The sequence below is a fragment of the Megascapheus bottae genome, chromosome 14 (genome assembly GCF_031878675.1).
Source record: "Megascapheus bottae isolate mThoBot1 chromosome 14, mThoBot2.hap1, whole genome shotgun sequence".
NCBI classification, from domain to species: domain Eukaryota; kingdom Metazoa; phylum Chordata; class Mammalia; order Rodentia; family Geomyidae; genus Megascapheus; species Megascapheus bottae.
This window is the reverse complement of record NC_143522.1, coordinates 14,710,623-14,719,124: the sequence shown is the minus strand read 5'-3', so window position 1 is coordinate 14,719,124 and position 8,502 is coordinate 14,710,623. Positions and strand designations below refer to the sequence as shown.

The window sequence follows — 8,502 nt, the reverse complement described above, 5'->3', positions numbered from 1 at the left end:
CAAGGCTCGGAGTTCAAACCTCAGTATTTCCAAAAGAACTTTTTATTTCTTATTTAAAAATATGGAATGTTTCTTTTTTACCAGTCCTGGGACTTGAATTCAGGGCCTGATCCTGTCCTTGGGTTTTCTCAAGGCGAGAGCCCTACCACTTAAGCCACAGCACCACTTCTGGCTTTTTCTATGTATGTGGTACCAAGGAATCGAACCCCAGTCTTCTTGTATGTTAGGCAAGTGCTCTACCACTAGGCCAAACTCCCACCCCTGGAATGCTTCTTGATTTTGTGTGTCATCCTTGTTCAGGAACCATGCTAATCCTTCTCTTCCTTGTTCCAGTTTCAGTATATGCACTACCAAAGAGAGCACCCAAAAGAATCATTTAAAGCATTGTCTTTGGCTTTAGATTAACTCAAGATCAAATCTCAACTTTAACTCCTCATTAATCTTAGATGTTCAGCAATTTAATTTTGCATATCTCATTTTTCTCATCTGTAAACTGTGACTATTACCTAATTCATTAGGTGGTGGTAAGAATTGAATTGGATACCAGATTTATGTGTTACCCAACCAAGGTGCTTAATAGCATCTACTTTTTCCCCTCCCACTGTCAGATTCTTTTGATTGCTCTGCACCATACTAAGAGTTACTAGAATATAACATAAAACATTTGTCAAAGTCCTTATAATCTCTGAGTTCCCACAAGGCAGGGGCTAAATCAATTTTGTTCACCCAGCATTTAGTGCCATGTTTAATACATATAAGTATCCATAAATATTTGTTGATTGAATAATAAAATGATTTGTGAAAATCATTTTGAATCTTATAATCTTAGAATTATAGCACTGAAGAAACCATGTAAGGACACCTAGTTCAGGAATGGTAAATCATTTACTTGCTGAGGAATATACCTGGAATATAGATATATGTAGGAATATACCTAGAGTGATGTTCCAAAGAATTCTCTCTCTTTTTTTTTTTTTTGCAGGGGGAGATCATGAGGTTTGAACTCAGCCTGGCCACTGTTCCTGAGCTCTTCAGCTCAAGGCTACCACCCTACCCTTGACCCACAGCTCCACTTCCCATTTTCTAGTGATTAATTGGAAATAAAAGTCCCATGGGTTTTGTAGTGCCCAGGCCGGCTTTGAACCTCAATTCACAGATCTCAGCCTCCTGAGTAGCTAGGATTACAGGCATGAACCACAGCACCTGGCTTCCAAAGGATTCTTAGACCACCCATCCTTACTAGGTAACATGCATATCAGGCAATGATACAAAAGGAAATCAAGTATCACTAGTGTCTACACTCACCCTTTTTGTCCCAATGTAAGATTGTACACCACTGGATAGATAGGAAAATAGGAAATCAAACATCACACAGTAGCTCAACCAATATAATTCTGTATGTAAAATGTCAGAAAATGCAGAGGCCTGGCTTGAAAGATAATGGCAGCAAGTTGAAACAGAAGCCCCAACGGACTCCAAGCATCCTTTCCTTCCAGCTACTATCCCTGGATAAACATTTCTTTCATCCCCTATTAGCCCTGTACATGCAGTAATCCTGAAGAAATGCTGATAAATCACACACCGACTGAGCAATTTTCATTAGTTCCAGAAACCATGTTCACCCTTTAACTCCCTCCTTCCCCTTCCACTCTTCCTTTTCTGGATGTGACTGCCCCACCTCCGTTCTGGAGCCACCCAGGTTCTCAGACACAGCCCTCCTCATGCATAGATCTGTCTTGGCTCTCACTAGATCATTCCTTAGAAAACAGAGAGGAGAGTAATTAGTGAATTCGAATTCAGCTTTCTTGTAATCGTTATGCAGGAATGGATGGACACTGGCTATCCACAGCTTGATTAGCTGTCTGACACTGACAGGGAAATGAGAATGGGTTCATTCACTCAACCTGGGGCTCTGCACACGCTTTGTGATTCAAGTAAACCACAAACCTTGATCTCTGTTCTGCCCTCTGATTCGCACGGAAAAGGTTTGAAGTCTAGGCTCTCCCCCAGCTCAGCTTTATTTGCTTCTGACTCTGGCTTATCAAGCCAAAGGAACACATAAATGTCTTCATTACCGACACAGGAACCTGGACCCTGAACACAGGAAACTTGCCCACCATCACATAGGCCGAAAACATGAGTTCAAAGTCATTTCCTTTAGAAAATACTACTCAGGCCAGGCATCTGTGGCTCACAGATGGCTTTCATCCTAGCTGTTCAGGAGGCTGAGATCTGAGGTTCAAAGCCAGCCCAAGACAAAAGTCCATGAGACTCCTATCTCCAGTTAACCACCAGAAAACTGGAAGCAGCACTGTGGCTCAAGAGGTAGGGTGGTAGCCTTGAGCTGAAGAGCTCAGAGATAGCACCCAGGCCCAGAGTTCAAGTACACTACCGACCAGAAAGAAAGAAGGAAAATACTGCTCATAAGATTAATATGGGCTGGGGCTGGGAGTTTGCCTTGCATGCATGAAGACCCAGGTTCAATTCCTCGGTACACATACATAGAAAAAAGCTGGATGTGATGCTGAGGCTCAAGTGATAGAGCTCTAGTCTTGAGAAAGTCCAAGGACAGTGCTCAGGCCCTGAGCTCAAGCCCAAGGCTGGCCAAAAAAAAAAAAAAAGATTAATATGGGCTGTTGTTTGCTCACCGATGAACATACTTTGGTCTCTCTCAGCAATCATCAACATGGAAACAGCTACAGATTCCATCACCCTCCCAGGAAGATCTCGCTAGCTTTTGGATTTCCCCTTGCCAGCCCCAGTTTTCTTCAAGAAGAAAGAGGCAAGAGTTAAGGATGTCAAAGAAACCAGTATCCCTTCCTGCCTAATGGGCTAAGGCTTCAAGTTGAATGGGGATGTGATAGACTCACATGATTATGAGCCAGAATTATCTTGTGGCATAAAGTTATAAATAGAGAAGCACATTTTCCTTAAGGGAGCCCCAGATACACCAGGACTAAGTGTTAAGTGCACTGAGTATGAACCCACATGGGTGCTCAAGCCATTTATGTGTTAAGGTAAAAGTCCCTATCATTCCATGGCCTACCTCTCCCAATAAGTTTTTATCCAGAAGGAAGATAAAAGGAGGAGCCATGTGAAAAATAACATCATTCAAATGCATTGTATCCATTACCCAATGATTCATTCAACAAACATCATTATTTACTGAGTACCAATATATGTTTGGAATTAGGGGCAGAACTGAGGATACAAAGATCATAAGATATCTTCTGGAGTCTAGCCCAGTAAGACTTTCACATCTGCAAAAAAGAAAAAAAATGAAACATGTGACTGAACTAATAGAAGCATGAGATTAGGTGACAAAGTTAGACACATTGTAAGGCAAGTATTATTACTTATGGATACAATTTACAGATGAGGAAGATGAGGTTTCAGAAAGTTACACACCTCACCCAAAGAAGCAAGCTGCTTGGGTAGTGGAGGAGATTTGCCCGTGGCATGGTGCTACAGTCCATATATTTCCACCAAAACAGTGTTTTCCAAAGTAAGTTGTTGATACATGTTCTACAAAATGTTTCCCATGGTCAATTAAGTTTGAGAATACAGTACACTACTTTTTCCTCTAGGAAATTCTAAACCTCTCTATGAATAATAAAAGCTCTAAGAAGTCTTACAGACAGATACTCATTTAACCCAGTAGTATCCTAGACATACTACCACTAAAATATTTTTCTGAACCTTTTTTTCCCCAAAGAATGCTTATTAACAGAGAGCGAATAATAGCACAGGGAGTAAGGACTATTATTGTGAAAATGCACTTTTATACCCTGCTGATATTCTTAAGGGAAACAAAACAGCCATCAAACCCCTCTAAAAATGCTTACCTGGTGGACAATGCCTACCAGGTGAATAACTCACAAAGCTTAATGCAAGGAATGCCGCATAGAAAGCCTAAGGACAAAAGTGTATCTTGAATCAAGATACCTGGATTCCATTCCAAATTCTTTTCTCTCCCCAAACAACATGCCTGAGTTCTCTGGTTAGCTCTTTGGTCATATTAAGCCAAAGATAAAGCAAGAAGAAAGGAGAACACTGCCCTGAAGTACATACTAAAGCATCTAGGAGAAAAGGAAAGAGGCCAAGATTATCCTATCATTACACCCTTGGCTTCCAATCACTATTGGCCATGAAATACTCCCAATTCCATGCCATAAGGAATTAATCCATTTTTAATCAATTTCCCTAAATCAGGATTTCTAAGCCATCACCCTCAACATTTTGAGCCAGCCAAGTCTTTGGAGAGGTATCCTATGCTTTAATGGCCAGACACACTATCTGTGCTCTCTACTGTACACTGGTATTACATGCCAACAGCACTCCTGCCCAGATATAGCAACCAAAAATGCCTCAACATTATTTCCAATGACTCGTTGGGGTGAGAGGTTGGAGGCTGAATTTCTCTCAATTTCAGACTATTGCCTTGTGTGGTTCTTTGGCATCTATTACTATTGCAACTTGAATTTCTGGTTGTCTAAAAGGTTCTCTCAGATGGTGGGTGATAGACCTATAAGAGGTAGGCGTAATGGAAGGTTCTTTGGTTACTGAGGATGCATTGTGGGAGGGATTTGAGGGGCTAAGGCTCTTCCTCTTTTTCTACTTCTTAGTTCCTGAGGTAGTAGTTCCGCCATGGCATGCTGCTTCACCAGAGACACACCACAAGGGGAACAACTCAATCAGAACAGGAACTCCCGAAACTGTGACCCACATGAACTTCTAAGTGAACCACCTAGGTATTTCATTACAAGGATGGAAAGCTGAGTAGCTACTAATGCACTTCAAAAGATTAACCTAGCAAGCAAAGACATAGCCTCGCCTGCATATCACACTTCACGCTCCTTGCCAACACAAAAGATTCCTTCTGTGACATCTTCCAGCTGATGTAAGTCAGCAGTGACCCATCCCCGGTGTAGCCCCATTGGACAGTCTCGATCAAGTGTTGTCCAATATTGGTATGTGATGGACTTCAAATCCGCACCATTGTGTCTGTTATCCTGGGCTGACCTGTAATTCATTTCGAGTGAATAAACACAGAGCATGTGTGAGGTGCCAGACATCCTGCTGGTAGGTACAGCAGGCCAGGCCACACACAGCATACCCATGAGTTCAGCTGCTCACCTATTGCAGAGCCTCTTTGGATCCCTGAGGGTGACAGTAAATGTCTAATCCTCCTTCCATGTCCACCTCACAGCTGAGCACATGGTAACTAGCCTCGGAAGAAATTGCACTGAACTTGAACTCAGGAGGCAGAACAGGATCCTGTTGGAAGAACCAAAAATTCTTTTAGGTGATACTCCTCCATCAAGATAACTGACACCCTGTGATCCTCCACTGGGCAGTTTTCTGAAATGATAGTTAAATCAGTAAATAAATAGATGAGCTGTCTGGATCTGGGAGAGAAGACAAAAATTTAAAGTAATCCTATAGAAGTTTACCTTTCTTTTTATTGATTTTGCTTCATAAAATCCAAAAGTCTGTTTTGTAGGGAAATACTATTGTAATAAAGAAACTAGAGGAAAAGAAAGAGGGAGGGGCCAAAAAACCCACATTAAAACAATTAGAAAGTAATAAAGACTGCAAAAATAACTATCGAAAGCAATTAGGCGAGGGAAAACTTAGAAAATGTGAACACAGGCAAAATCAGAAAATTGCAAGTCTGCATCACTGAGTCTTTGGGGGAATCCACTGATGCACTAACATTTAGAAAAGTAAAAAAGAAAGAAACACCCTCGACTGAGAGAAGGCAAGCAGAGATATTCAGGATATCCTAAATGGCCATGGTTGGAGAAGATTGACTATCCCTGCACAGAAAAATAGAGCCCCAGAACCACAGGGAACAGAATAGGAACACAGCCACTAGTGTGGTAGGGAGCAGAATACACCAGTATCAAAGCTCAGAAATGTTCTCGAACAAGTAAAAAGTAACAGGTAAAACCAGGCATGGTGGTTCACACTTGCAATCCCAGCAACCAGGAGGCTGAGGAAAGAAGGTCATGAGTTCAAAGCCAGCCTAAGCTACAAAGTGAAATCCTGTCTCCCAAAGACAAACTAATTAAAACGTAAGAGACATTAAAATTATTGTTGTTGTTAGTATACAAGTGACCTAGGTCAAAGAAGGCTCCCCTTGATCCCACAGGCAGCTGTTTTCTTCTCTTAGGACTTGAACTAGTATCACACATAACATTTATATGCAAGCCTTGAACATAAACAAGTTGCTAGCTATAGAAGGCTTTCAAAGAAACAAAAATTTATGGAGCTATCTTTCAAGGGATTCTGTCCTTAACATATACCAGAAAGAAAGAAAAAAATAGAATGAGAAGAGAAAGGGTATCAATCCAAGGCAGAAAATTGAACTGAGTCTGATCTGTTTCTAAAAAAGCCCCTCCATCTAGAGCTATGTAGATGTTCACCACTCTTCCAGGACACCCTCCATCCAGCCTCCCTTCGCAGTCATACCCAGCTCCACCCAACACAATTCTACAGCAGCAGAGTGCCCTCTTCTACTCACTCTGGTTGGTTGTAGAAAAAAATAAAAATAAAAAACCAAGAATCTGGGCTTACTACAGCTAAGGGTTTGTCTGGTACAGAGTCTAAGCTCATGAGCCATCATTCTACGCAGAAGTGGTACTACTTATTTCCAGATGGACCAAGGGACAAATGAAGGTGAAGAACTTCCCTTGCCAAGTGTGAGTTGTCCATCACAACATGTGAAAAGGAGGACTGAGGAGGAAAGCTCAGAGGCAGGCTGCTTGTCTAGCATGCATGGGGCCTGGGGTTCAAACCCCAACAGGCAATAAGAAATCTGAAAGGTCAGAAAAAAGAAATGATATATCCTTACCTGAGTCCAAGTTCAGCAAAAAAAAAAACACACACACACACCAGGAAGTGGGTACTTTGAAAGGTTGGGGTGAGGCCAAGGGGAACAGGCAGACAAAGGAGAGAAGAGGAGGCGAATGTAGGCAAAGTGCCAATGTATATCCTACAAAATTCAGAAGAGTGAGGGAAGGGATTGTGAGGGGCGGGATGGGTGAGGAGGTTGAAAGGGTTGACACTGATCAAGATAGATTGTGTACATAAGCTGCTTTGTTAAACAGCAACTCTTTTGAATCAACTACTTAAAGGTAATTTTTTAAAGAAAATCAAAAGAAAAGAAGACATGAGTCTTTAATAGGTTCTAAAAATCAACTGGCAGGCTGCCAATATGCTTTCTTAAATAAGATAGAATGAAATAGAAAATAAGAACACATCATATGTAATATGAACTATTTCATTAGTGTGCTGAGTTGAATTTAAAATGTATTTGCTGGTGAGTCTCTAGCAAAGACACAAATAATTGAAAGCCACTGCTCTCAAATAAACCTTGGTAAAGTCTTACCAAGTTCCTATTAGACGTTCATTCAAAACATAGGCACCAAGCACCTACTATGCACTAGTCCTCTGAACACTGGGACCCAGTACTGATAGTCAGAACAGTAATATTCACCCCACTTTCGTTATATCATTAGCAATCTTCCTTAGAGATGCCAATACACTGAGACCTCACAATAACCCTGAGATAGGTTCCATTATCATCATCTTCATTCAAATGAAGAGACATGTATAGTGCTAGGTGATGGAGGGATTTGCAAGCTGTACAGCTATTAAGAGGCAGAGCTGGAATTCTAGCCCATCCAGGCAGTCTAGCTGCACAGCTCCTACTCCTCTCCATGGAGCTGTAATGCCCAAGGACTTGTCATGCTGTCCCTTGTGACATCCTTACAGTACCAGTGGATAGCATTAACTCAGTGCTACAGATTAGACCAGTGTTACAAACGCCCCTAGTGTGAGCCTGGGCTGGTCAATGGAGACATGTTTACTTTGACTTGCTAAGAACCTCTTATGGCAACATAAAAGAGAATGCCACCAGGTGGTGGTGACTCATGCCTATAACCCTAGCTACTCAGGAGGCTAGGACTTGAGGATTGCAGTTCAAAGCCAGCCTGGACAGAAAAGTATGTGAGACTCTTCCCTCCAATAAACCTCTCAGAGAAAGCCAGAAGTGGCACTGTTGCTTGAGTGGTAGAATGCTAGCCAGCCTTGAGCACAAAGAAGCTCAGAGACAGCACCCACCCTAGGATCAGCACTTCAGAAATAAAATAAAGAGGGAGAACAGATGCCCTACCTCTGTTGTCCTTTCTTCTTGGCATTTCTCACAACACAAAACCAACGAACCAAAAAAAAAAAAAAAAAAAAAACGAACTGGTATTCTCCTGCTATAAATTGTACCATTCAACATCAATATGTTTTCATGGGCTGATAGAGAAGCATTTAGAATTGGTTAGTAAGATGATCAGTCCTGAAATCAAAGGACCACAATGAGGAAATGTGCCTGTGCAACTGTGCACCCTTAGCTAAGTTCTGTTCCTGTACCTTGGTTTCCTCAGCTGTAAAATAGATATGACAACAGTATCTACCTCATAAGCTTGTCCTAAGGCTTTAAATGAG

General features: G+C 41.6%; 1 non-coding gene across 1 annotated transcript; it reads right to left on the bottom strand.

Moving 5' to 3' along the window:
- Positions 1-255: 255 nt before the first annotated feature.
- Positions 256-361, bottom strand: LOC150054752 (U6 spliceosomal RNA). The gene has a single exon (XR_016537760.1). It is a non-coding gene; the product is annotated as a U6 spliceosomal RNA (small nuclear RNA).
- Positions 362-8,502: the final 8,141 nt, after the last annotated feature.